Here is a 13,722-nt window from a genome sequence, read left to right as displayed (position 1 = left end):
CCTGCTCCTGCCGGGGACTTAGATGGCCAAATGAACCCTCGCTCCAGGTTCTCCCGGATATATGCAGACATGGCTTGGGTCTCAGGAAGAGACAAGGGATATACCCGACCTCGTGGGGGTGTGGTACCGGGCAGAAGATTAATCGCACAATCGAATGGGCGATGTTCGGGGAGAATCTCGACTTTCTCCTTGGAGAAAACATCGTGGAACTCCTGATAATGCGGAGGTAACGCCAAGGGAGTCATCAGGAGTGGCACCGGGGCTCGAAGCACCTTAGTCAGGCAGGAGCTAAAGCAGGCAGGCCCCCAGGAAGCCACCTGGAGGGAATCCCATGCAATGACAGGCGAGTGTTTCCGGAGCCAAGGCAGCCCTAAAATGATTGGATGCATAGATCTCTCTAAAATGAGAAAGGAAATCTCCTCCTGGTGCAGAACGCCAGTACGTAAGGTGAGCGGATGGGTGCGTGTAGCAATGGTGCCTGGAAGAAGTCTCCCCTGGATGGAGGAAATGCGGAGTGGAGGATTTTGGGGTTGCACCCCAATCTGGAGTTGCAGAGCTAGCTCCTGAAGGATGAAGTTCTCTCCAGCCCCAGAGTCGATCAGGGCCTGGGTCTCAAACTCTCCCTCCGGGAGCAGTGAGGTCACTGGAACAAAGCATGGGGAGTTGGTAGTGGTGTGACCTAGGGTGAGCTCCCCAACTATCCCTAGGTCCAAGTGTTTCCCGGGCGCTCGCTACAACGGGCAAGGAAGTGACCTCTTCCACTGCAGTACAGGCAAAGGCCCAGCGAGTGACGTCTCCTTCTTTCCTTTTGGGAGAGGGGTCCTCGACCCACCTGCATGGGTTCAACATCTTGGGTCCCAGAATAGGCTGGCGGGGAACTCCCACGGTGGGACGGAGCGGATACAGAAATAGCAGGCCTATGAACCGCCCTCCTCTCTCGGAAGCGACGCTGGATGCGGCGGTCCACCCTGCTGGCCAAATCAATAAGATCGTTCAGATCATCAGGGAGATCTCGGACTGCCAGTTCATCTTGCAATCTCGGGGAGAGACTCTCCAAGAAGATATCATGCAAGCTGTTGCTTCCCCAGTTTAACTCAGCAGCGAGGGTCTGAAAGTCCATGGCATGTTCTGCTAGGGACTGGTTGCCCTGCCGCAGCTGGAGCAACTCGGAGGCGGTGGGTTTGTGAGTGGCCTCGTCAAAGACCTGCCTAAACGCGGAAACAAAGTGGACCAGATTGTTCAGGCGGGGATCCTGGCGCTCCAGAAGTTTGGAGGCCCAGGCCAAAGGTTTTCCATCCAGTAGGGAAATAATAAAACTGGTCTTGACCCGGTCGGTTGGAAACTGAAGTGGGAGAAGGTCGAACCGAATATAGCACTGGTTCAGGAATCCTCGGCAGCGCCCCGCATCTCCTGAGAACCGCGAAGGTGCCGGCATCTGGATAGGAACTGTAGCTGCAGGGGAGGCCCCAGCTCCGGGTGCTGTGGAACTGGCAGCTGTGGCTCCACTGACGCGGTCGGCTAAGGCTTGCACCGTTGCCGTCAGGGTATCGAGGCACGCTTGCTGTTGTTGTAGCTTCTGAGCTATACCTGGAATGGCCTTCAAGCCTGCAAGGTCCGCCGGGTCCATGGCCTTGCAAACTGTTAAGGTTGTGGACCCTTGGGCCGGTTGGGACAGGGGATGGAGCGCTGTGGAGGACCACAGCAAGCGTCCCAACCAGGAGGCGGCTCGGAGGACTCGGAGAAGGCTTTGGCACTGGAATAAGGTGGAGTCCTATGCAACCAAGGACTCAGCAGCCGGAGGGAGGATGGATGACGTTGGGCCCTGGTGACTGAAGAGTCTTCACCCTGGAGACTGATACTCCCCCGGGAGGAGCCCGTAGGAGTCCAGCTGCTGGGATTTTTGGAGATTCACCCTGGAAGCCAGAGCCCCCCCAGGAGGAGCCCGTAGGGGCCCGGCCGCTGGGACTTAGGCGAATCTTCTGGGCCGGCCAACACCAGGAACCAGAGGAGCAACGACAGCCAAAGACGGAGTCCAGGAACAAAGCCGAGTCGGAAGCCGGGAGTCGGAGGAGAAACCAAGCCAGGGGTGAGACAGGAGATGGTGTCGTGGACGGAGCCGGGTCAGAACCAGAGGTCAGAGGAAGACAAGCCAGGGACAGAAGCTGAAGACGAAGTTGTGGACGAAGCCGGGTCGGAACCAGAGGTCAGAAGCAGATACCAGAACCAGAGGACAAGACGGAGGACAAGTCAGGAGTCAAGCCGGGTCGAAGACGGAGAGCAATCCAAGGAACGCAGCAACTAGCAGTCAGGAGACCTGAGGAACCTCGTTGCAAGGCGAAGATCTTCTCTCAGCTGCAGGGTAATAGACCCTGCAGTGTCTGACTTCATCTTCTGGGCTGTCCTCGGTTTCCCGCGCTGGCCCCCTTTAAGAGGGGAGTCTGCGCGCGCGCCTGGGGGGCGGGGCCAGCGACGGGAGTCGGCGGCATCTCCCTCGCGGTGGAGGCGCCACGGCAGGCAGCAGAACAGGCCCAGGAGGCCGAAGAGAACATCGCGCGGGCCGGGCCGGCCCCGAAGTGAGTGGAGGGACCGGGGTACAGCCCGGTCCCATAACAATTCCAGAGCTTTATTGTGCGCTGACTGAAAAATAATTTTCTCTGATTAGTCTTAAATGTGCTACTTGCTAACTTCATGGAATGCCCCCTAGTCCTTCTATTATTCGAAAGTGTAAATAACCGAGTCACATCTACTCGTTCAAGACCTCTCGTGATCTTAAAGACCTCTATCATATCCCCCCTCAGCCATCTCTTCTCCAAGTTGAACAGCCCTAATCTCTTCAGCCTTTCCTCATAGGGGAGCTGTTCCATCCCCTTTATTATTTTGGTTGCCCTTCTCTGTATCTTCTCCATCGCAACTATAACTTTTTTGAGATGCGGCGACCAGAATTGTATACAGTATTCAAGGTGTGGTCTCACCATGGATCGATATAGAGGCATTATGACATTTTCCGTTTTATTAACCATTCCCTTCCTAATAATTCCTAACATTCTGTTTGCTTTTTTGACTGCTGCAGCACACTGAGCTGACGATTTTAAAGTATTATCCACTATGATGCCTAGATCTTTTTCCTGGGTGGTAGCTCCTAATATGGAACCTAACATCGTCTAACTACAGCAAGGGTTATTTTTCCCTATATGCAACACCTTGCACTTGTCCACATTAAATTTCATCTGCCATTTGGATGCCCAATCTTCCAGTCTTGCAAGGTCCTCCTGTAATGTATCACAGTCTGCTTGTGATTTAACTACTCTAAATAATTTTGTATCATCCACAAATTTGATAACCTCACTCGTCGTATTCCTTGCCAGATCATTTATATATATATATTGAAAAGCACCGGTCCAAGTACAGATCTCTGAGGCACTCCACTGTTTACCCTTTTCCACTGAGAAAATTGACCATTTAATCCTACTCTCTGTTTCCTGTCTTTTAACCAGTTTGTAATCCACGAAAGGACATCGCCTCCTATCCCATGATCTTTTAGTTTTCATAGAGGGACTTTGTCAAACGCCTTCTGAAAATCCAAATACACTACATCTACTGGTTCACCTTTATCCACATGTTTATTAACCCCTTCAAAAAAATGAAGCAGATTTGTTAGGCAAGACTTCCCTTGGGTAAATCCATGTTGACTGTGCTCTATTAAATCATGTCTTTCTATATGCTCTACGATTTTGATCTTGAGAATAGTTTCCACTATTTTTCCCAGCACTGAAGTTAGGCTCACTGGTCTATAGTTACCAGGATCGCCCCTGGAGCCTTTTTTAAATATTGGGGTTACATTGGCCACCCTCCAGTCTTCAGGTTCAATGGATGATTTTAATGATAGGTTACAAATTTTAACTAATAGATCAGAAATTTCATTTTTGAGTTCCTTCAGTGTCCTAGGATGCATACTATCTGGTCCAGGTGATTTGCTACTCTTTAGTTTGTCAATCTGGCCTACTACATCTTCCAGGTTCACAGTGATTTCATTCAGTTCGTCTGACTCATCACCCCTGAAAACCATCTCTGGAACTGCTATCTCCCCAACATCCTCATTAGTAAACACGGAAGCAAAGAATTCATTTAGTCTTTCTGCAATGGCCTTATCTTCCCTAAGAGCCACTTTAACCCTCGGTCATCTAATGGTCCAACCGACTCCCTCACAGGTTTCTTGCTTTGGATATATTTTAAAAAGATTTTATTGAGAGTTTTTGCCTCTATGGCCAACTTCATTTCAAATTCTCTCTTCGCCTGTCTTATCAATGTTTTACACTTAGCTTGACAATGCTTATGTTTTATCCTATTTTCTTCAGATGGATCCTTCTTCCAATTTTTGAAGGATGTTTTTTTGGCTAAAATAGCCTCTTTCACCTCACCTTTTAACCATGACGGTAATCATTTTGCCTTCCTTCCACCTTCCTTAATGCGTGGAATACATATGGACTGCGCCTCTAGGATTGTATTTTTAAACAATGTCCAAGCCTGTTGAACATTTTTAACCTTTGCAGCTGCACCTTTCAGTTTTTTTCTAACTATTTTCCTCATTTTATCAAAGTTTCCCTTTTGAAAGTTTAGTGTTAGAGCTGCAGATTTACTTATTGTTCCCCTTCCAGTTATTAGTTTAAATTTGATCATGTTATGATCGCTGTTGCCAAGTGGCCCCTCCACCATTATCTCTCTCACCAAATCCTGCGTTCCACTAAGAATTAAATCTAAAATAGCTCCCTCTCTTGTTGGTTCCTGAACCAATTGCTCCATGAAGCAATCATTTATTACATCCAGGAACTTTATGTCTCTAGCAAGTCCTGATGTTACATTTACCCAGTCAATATTGGGGTAATTGAAATCTCCCATTATTATTGCACTGCCAAATAGGTTTGATTCCCTGATTTCTCTTAGCATTTCATCATCTGTCTGACCATTTTGTCCAGTGGACGGTAGTATACTCCTATCACTATACTCTTACCCAACACACATGGGATTTCTACCCATATAGATTCTACTGAGCATTTAGTCTCATGTTTGATCTTTATCCTGTTGGACTCTATACCCTCCCAGACATAAAGTGCCACACCCCCGCCAAGTTGATCCTCCCTATCATTGTGATATAATTTGTACCCTGTTATAGCACTGTCCCATTGGTTATCCTCCTTCCACCAAGTTTCTGTGATGCCAATTATATCAATCTCATCATTTGCTACTATACACTCTAACTCTCCCATCTTACTTCTTAGACTTCTGGCATTGGCATACAGACATTTCAAAGTGTGTTTTTTGTTTGTTTTAACAACCTGCTTTTCAGTTGTTTGGGATAATTCGGAAATCATTAGCTTTGGTGATTTTTTACATATAGGCATATGGACTATGTTTGCTTTTAATGGAACCTCTCTGTTGGGATGCCCTAACTCTCCTGTTTCATTTGTATCCTTCAAGGATACATTTCTCCGAACCATGCACTGCTGAGTGACTGTCGGCTTTCCTCCTTGCTAGAGTTTAAAAGCTGCTCTATCTCCTTTTTGAAAGTTAGTGCAGCAGCTTGGTTCCACTCTGGTTAAGGTGGAGCCCATCCTTTCGGAAAAGTCTCCCCTTTCCCCAAAGGTTTCCCCAGTTCCTTACAAAGCTGAATCCCTCTTCCCTGCATCATTGTCTCATCCACGCATTGAAACTCTGGAGCTCTGCCTGCCTCTGGGGACCTGCACGTAGAACAGGAAGCATTTCAGAGAATGCCACCCTGGAGGTTCTGGATTTTAGCTTCCTACCTAAAATCCTAAATTTGGCTTCCAAAACCTCTCTCCCACATTTTCCTATGTCGTTGGTGCCCACATGTACCATGACAGCCGGCTCCTCCCCAGCATAGTCTATAATCCTATCTAGGTGACGCATGAGGTCTGCCACCTTTGCACCAGGCAGGCAAGTTACCAGGTGGTCCTCACGTCCACCAGCCACCCTGCTACCTACATTTCTAATAAATGAATCACCAACTATCATGGCCGGCCTAACCCTTCCCTCCTGGGCCGTAGCCCTGAGAGACTTGTCCTCAGTGCGAGAGGACAATACCTCACCTGGAGAGCAGGTCCTTGCTACAGGATCACTTCCTGCTACACCAGGGTGATGTTCTCCTACTGGGAGACCTTTCTGATCCAAGGCAGCACTAGGGCTGCCAGACTGGATTTGGGACTTGGCTACTATGTCCCCCGAAGGTCTCATCAATGTACCTCTCTGTCTCCCTCAGCTCCTCCAAGTCTGCTACTCTAGCCTCCAGAGATCAGACTCGTTCCCTGAGAGCCAGGAGCTCTTTGCACCGAGCGCACACATACAATCTCTCACCGGCGGGTAAAAAATCATACATGTGACACTCAATGCAAAAGACTGGAAAGCCCCCCTCTTGCTGCTGGACTGCTGCCTTCATCTTAGTTTTATTTAGTTCCTAGTTAAGTTTAGGATACTAAGGGAGTTGGAATGAGAGTAGTTTAAATTTACAGGTGAATTTACTAATTAATCAATTTACTAATTAATCTCCCCCCCCCCTCAATTTATTCCCTTGTTAACATGTTATATTTGTTCGATGTAAAGCGCCATCCCTGGCGCCTGTTTGCGTTACACTGTGAACCGATGTGATATCCTGGATGAATGTCGGTATATAAAAATTTTAAATAAATAAATAAATAAAATAAATAATCAGCTAGTGTCCTAGAAGGGGATGATTAAACTTTCAATAAGGGCTGGTACAATAGTATGATTTAGATAAGACCTTGATTGATTTTTAATGAGAAAGTGTCTCGTGCCTAAAAATCAAGGGTTGAGTGGGTGGGAAAGACAGACACTAGAATTAACTATCTCTGGCTTGCTTATTACCTCAGACACATACAAACTCTAAAGAATATATCCCTTAATTTCACCTTTCACCAAACTTTTATAAGCCCAAAAATTTCTGAAAGCTATACTTACCAATCCTCTTTAACCACAGTTAATTTAATCTTCAGTCAGTTAATGGAAGGGTTTGAGATTCCGGTCCTCCTCTATTCTAAAGATCAAAATCACAGAACATATAGAAAGACATGGTTTAATGGAACACAGTCAGCATGGATTTACCAAAGGGAAGTCTTGCCTCACAAATCTGCTTCATTTATTTTCTTTGGCTCTTGTATATAAGTGTATATAATTTACTCCATATTGTAAAAAGTTCACTACCGCTACTGTTTCTGCACCCTCTGCATTATCTCCTTCTGCAGCTTTATGCTTTGTCCCCTCCCCCCCCACACCCCTGTTCATTGTACTTTCTTTCCTTTTTAGTTACAATGTAAACCGGTATGATGTTTGCACACTAATGTCGGTATATAAAAGCCTTAAACAAACAAATAAATAAATAAATAAATAAATAGATATGTTGGTAAAGGTGAACCGGAAGATGTCATATTCTTGAATTTTCAGAAGGCGTTTGACAAAGTCTCTCATGAGAGGCTTCAAAGAAAACTGAAAAGTCATGGAATAGGAGGCAATGTCCTTTCATGGATTATAAACTAATTAAAAGACAGGAAACAGAGAGTAGGATTAAATGGTCAATTTTCTCAGTGGAAAAGAGTAAACACTGGAGTGCTTCAGGGATCTGTACTTGGACCTGAGCTTTTCAATATATTTATAAATGATCTGGAAAGGAATATGACGAATGAGGTCATCAAATCTGCAGATGATACAAGATTATTCAGAGTTGTTAAATCAAAGTGGATTGTGATAAATTGCAGGAGGATCTTGTGAGACTGGAAGATTGGGCATTCAAATGGCCGAAGAAATTTAATGTGGACAAGTGCATGGTGATGGATATAGGGAAAAATAACCTACGCTGTAGTTACATGATATTAGGTTCCATGCTCTTCAGAAGTACTTACTAATCACCTGGACAAAGAATTATCTCAGCTTGACCTCTCAGATGCGAACTCTGCCATCAACTCCTGGTATTCTATCATCAATAAAGTCGCAGACCAAACCTGCCCCCTAACTACTAAGGTGATTCATAAGGCCCAAGATAACAGAAAACCTTGGTTCACTCCTGAACTGAAAGCGATCAAAATACGCCTCAGAAATAAAGAACATATCTGGTGTAGAAATCCTACCACCTCTACTTTAGCAAGCTACAAATCCACCCTCAATATCTACAGGAACACCATTTTCAAAACTAAGAAAGAATTCTTCGCAAAAAAAATTCACCACTTCATATTCTATTCCAAAGCTCTTTTCTCATACATCTCTGCCCTCACCAAACCCCTTCCTCCATCCATTCCAGACGACCATGCTCTCATCAAAGCTACAGAACTGGCCACCTTCTTCGAAAACAAAATTATCAATCTTACCAAAAAGTTTACGTCATCTAATCCCCCTATCCCCCAGCATAATACACCTTCACCTCAGCAGACCCCAAAATTAGACTCTTTTGAGACCACCTCTTCTCTCGAAGTGGAAAATATCTTGAAAAAACTCAAACCTTCTTCACATCCCCTAGACTCCATCCCTGCAAACCTTCTCATCTCAATACCAAATACAATTGCTAAGCCCATTGCAAAAATCATCAATTGTTCATTTACCCAAGGTTTAGTGTCCGATTCTCTAAAACAAGCCATCTTGAAACCTCTCCTAAAAAAACCCAACTTATCAGCGTCAGACCCAGCAAATTTTCAACCCATTGCCAATCTTCCATTCATCGCTAAGATCATGGAGAAAATAGTGAATAAACAACTCACTGAATTTCTGGAGGAACATAAGATCCTAGCATCTTCACAATATGGTTTCCGTAAATATCGTAATACGGAATCACTTTTGATATCACTTACGGACTCCATTATTGTAAACATGGATAAAAAACAATCGCACCTACGGATTCTACTTGATCTTTCGGCTGCCTTTGATACGGTCAACCATTCAATTATGCTAGACCGATTCGAAGATATTGGCATTGCTGGTTCTGCCCTTGATTGGTTCCGTTCTTTCTTTAGCAATAGATCATTCAAAGTTAAAATCAATAATAAACAATCACATCCAATTAGATCCAACTTGGGTGTCCCACAGGGCTCTGCCCTCTCACCAACCCTTTTCAACATTTACCTGCTTCCTCCTTACCAAGCTGAAAATCAAGCATTACATATATGCGGATGATATCCAAATTCTCATCCCTATTAAGGAATCATTACTAAAATCCCTTATTTTTTGGGATAATTGCTTCCAGGAAATCAGTTCACTCCTCTTCCAGCTTAACCTAGTTATCAACAAAGACAAGCCTGAATTCCTAATCATCTCTCAAGATGAAAACCTCCTGTCCAGGGAGACAGCTTTTCACCAAGATGATCAGCCTCAAGTTGATAACCACTCTCTACCTAACTTCACATCAACAAAACTAGACAACATCAAAAATACCTCCCACGTAAGAGATCTAGGCTCTCTCCTGGACAACCAGTTGAACCTCAAAAGGTTTGTCAACAATACGACAAAGGAGTGCTTCTTCAAACTACAGGTCCTTAAGAAGCTTAAACCTCTCTTGCACTTTTATGATTTCCGTTTGGTTCTACAAGCAATCATACTCACCAAAATCGATTACTGTAACTCGTTATTGCTTGGGCTCCCAGCTATCACCATTAAGCCTCTACAGATGTTACAGAATTCAGCCGCCAGGATTTTAACCAACTCCAAAAAGAGGGACCATATCACTCCCATTCTCTACAACCTTCACTGGCTCCCTATCAAATATAGAATCTGCTACAAAATGCTGACCATCATGCACAAAACTGTACACGATCTTGCCCCAATCGATCTAACTTATCAAGTTCGCCCTAATAATCCCACTAGACCAATGAGAAGAGCTTATCAAGGCACTCTCTTCATCCCTCAAGCTAGAACGTCTCTAAAGAACAGGGCCTTCTCTACCGCAGGACCCACTCAATGGAACAATCTCCCACCGGACCTCAGACAAGATCCTTGCCCAATATCCTTCAAGAAAAAATTAAAAACATGGTTATTCAACCTTGCATTTCTAGAATCCGCATCTTAACTAATCACATTCTTTCTATTTTGCAACTCATCCCTGCTCATTTCTCTTTACAAATTTGGTTTGTTGGTTTAAGTTCTCTCTCATATCTCACTTTTTTCGCTAACCCTTGGTCCCTTTTAAGAGACCCTCAGATAACCTCTAGTCTTATACTCCTTGTCTTTCCTCTATGCCTAGACCTCTGCTTATCATCTTATTCCTTACCCTAATAGATCCATTCCCAATTCAATGGATCGATCGCTTTTAGGACATTTATGACTTTCTATTGTAAATGTTTTTTCACTGGTCAGTTAAATTTTTAACTATGTTGTCCAGTTTATTATACTGTATGTTCTTGGTTCCATGTATCGCCGTACAGGCAGTTTTTTGTTCCTTGTAAATCGGTTTGATTTGTATTTAATGCAAGAAGATCGGTATATAAAAACAATAAATAAATAAATAAATAATAGGAGTTACCACCCAGGAAAAAGATCTAGGCATCATAGTGGATTATACATTGAAATCATTGGCTCATTGTGCTGCGGCAATCAAAATAGCAAACAGAAAGTTAGGGATTATTAGGAAGGGAATGGTGAATAAAACAGAAAATGTCATAATGCCTCTATATTGCTCCATGGTGAGACTGCATCTTGAGAACTGGAGAAGGTACAGAGAAGGGTGACCAAAATGATAAAGGGGATGGAACAGCTCCCCTATAAGGAAAGGATAAAGATGCTAGGGCTGTTCAGCTTGGAGAAGGGACGGCTGAGCATCTTTGAAATCACGAGAGGTCTAGAATGGGTAGATATAAATTGGTTATTTACTCTTTTGGATAATAGAAGGACTAGGGGGTACTCTATGAAATTAGCAAGTAGCACATTTAAAACTAATCTGAGAAAATTATTTTTCATTCACTGCAATTAAGCTCTGGAATTTGTTGACCGAGGATTTGGTTATTGCAGTTAATGTAGCTGGGTTTAAAAAAGATTTGGATTGGTTCTTGGAGGAGATGTCCATTGACTGCTATTGATCAGGTTGACTTGAGAAATAGCCACTACTATTGCTGGCAGCGGTAGCATGGGTTCTAATTAGTGTTTGGTAACTTGCCAGGTACATGTAGCTTGGATTGGTCACTGTTGGAAACAGGATGCTGGGCTTGATGGACTCTTGGTCTGGCCCAGTATGGCAATTTCTTATGTTCTTAAGTTAGATAAGGACTTTTCTCTGTCAGCCCTCCACTTTAATTTATAGTGAGTCTGTCTATGTCAGTATTCTAAATTTTCTCTATCAACAGAGACCCAGGTAGGAGATTGGCAATTTACAAACTTTTATAGTTCACTTGTTTTAGTCTTCAATAGCATCATCCAAAGTTTCTGAGCCATGACATCTGTTGACCCATGCTGATTTCTCCCCCTTAGTTTTGGCAGATCTTGACTTGATGTACTTTTGCTATTAACTCGCAGGCATGACAATCTTTCAAAAAATTAATCAGAAAAAAAAGGAAATCCTTGATTTATTTTCCGCATCAGTGTTCAGCCTTTCTAAATTCTTCAATAAGAACATGAGATGACACATTACATTTACTTTTAGAAAAGCTTTTACCATTTCTGAATCCTTCTGCATTTGTAGTCTTTTAAGAACAGGAACTTTTTAAAATTGGCTTGAAGTAGCACTCAGTTTTGTGGCTGTAGACTATGGCAATGGTTGTAATGTTTATGACTTTTTACACAAGTGAGAGGGATCCAACCCTCATTGTAACATTCTGTAATTCTACAGCCTACTTTTATATTCAAGCATTTTGAGATTTAAACTTTCAACCCTCCCACTGATTGGTAGCTGAACTATGAATGAAACCCTGATCTCCTTAGCCAAACTGCTTATTTTCTTCCCTTTAATTGCATGCATGTTGCCTGCCTGACTTTGTAGCTGGTGTAATTTCTCTGACTTTTTGAGCTGGGATTAGAAGAAGCAACCTTTTAGCTGAGAGGCAGTAGCTCTACCAATCAGCCAGCTATGTAGGGTCTCTGTTATCTTTTCTCTGCTGTACTTATTTCCCTTCTCTAGAGAGGACTCATCACAACTTGATCATGACTTAGAACATTCTATGATCATTCCTATGATATCATGATATATTCTTATAACAACAGAAAAAGAAGGTGGGATATTATTTTCTAAAATATTTCTCTTATTCTTTACCTACCCAAAATTATTTACTAAAAGCATTTTTGTTGTAGTCTACTAGGTGGAACAAACAAGTTGCATAAGCTTCAATAACAGCCTCAATCATTGCAAATACATTACTCAGATTAATTGATTTTGTATTGGATGTACAGTTTATAGTTACTAAATTATGGACCCAGACAAAACTAGCAGTGTCACACATTTTGTGGCACACAATTATAAATAAAGCTTAAAAATAGAATGAAAGATCGACCGGTCCTAGTGTCTGGTCGGCCACGGTAATATGGGCCCAGGCTCGCTAAGGGAGCAAGCCCGGGCTGGGGCGGGTAGCGGAGAAGAGGGGACGGGGGGTCCGGCCGGGGGTCAGAAGCGGTGCAAAGGCGAGGGGAGGGGAAGGAGGCAAGGTTGATGTGTGCGTGGGCTGAGACAGCCCTGATTGGCTGGGGCAGGGAGTGGGAGATGTGCTGGCTGGCTGGGATTGATCAGCCAGCGTAAGTTCAGCAGCGGGTGGTGGGGGCGCAAGCAAAGCCTGCTGGCTCAGTCGCTCTTCGGCGTCTGAGCAGCCAGCTGTTTTTTTGCGGGGGTGCGGAGGCTTGGTAGGAGGCGAGCGCAGGCTTGAGCGGCGGAGGTGTGGCGTTTGGCTGTGAGCGTTCGCACGTTGATGTAGATGGAGTCGGAAGAAGCAGCGTGGGTTCCCGGGGATGCCAGTGAGGTGACTGGAGCGGAGCCAGTGTTGGTGTGGGATGATTCAGGGCCCGGAGCTGAGAGGGCGAGTGTTATCTGGGCTGCTGAGATTCGGGGAGGTTTGGGGGGGAGGCCTAGGTCATTTGCGATGTCTGCTTCAGCGAGGGAGGGAGGGGGGCCATGGGGCGAGTTGTCCCAGCGTTTCCGGTGCCGGCAAGGGGCGCAGGGAGGGGGAGGGGGTTGCGGGCCTCTCGTTCCAGGTCCCGTGTGCGGGGAGGGGGAGGTAGGGGGTGACGCTACTCACCTGTGAGCCGAATCTAGTCAGTCATGGGGGAGCGGGGCGTGGGGGCATGTTGGCAGGGGGCCGGTGGTGGGGGGAGTGGCATTTGGCCCTGTGAGGGTGGCGCAGCAAGGTCCTCTGACCTCCCGGAGCTGGGCTCAGGAGTGGGGACGGGCCCGGAGGTGATTTTCGCGGTGGGGCTGTCGCGGGGGGGGGTGTGTTTGCAGCTGGTGAGTCAGAGGGGCCGGTCAGGGAGCATCCCTCCGCAGGGCTTCGGCAGTGGGTCTCCTCCGATGGTTCCAGGGGGTGGCACGCCCCGGATCTGGAGACTTCGACAGTAGGGCATGGAGAGTTACCAGGGGGGAGTGCGAAGGGGGAGAGGCTGGTCGGCCTCCTTGGGCCTTGCCTGGAGTTGGCTCGTGCTCCCCAGCCCCTGGAAGGTGTCCTTCGGTGGGTGGGGGTGAGGACCTGCGTCAATACTCAGTCCGGTCACGGGGGCAGGGCAGTCACGGGCGGGTCGCAG

Source organism: Rhinatrema bivittatum, chromosome 3 (assembly GCF_901001135.1).
Source record: "Rhinatrema bivittatum chromosome 3, aRhiBiv1.1, whole genome shotgun sequence".
In the NCBI taxonomy this organism is placed as follows: Eukaryota; Metazoa; Chordata; class Amphibia; order Gymnophiona; family Rhinatrematidae; genus Rhinatrema; species Rhinatrema bivittatum.
This window is presented reverse-complemented; position numbering follows the sequence as displayed.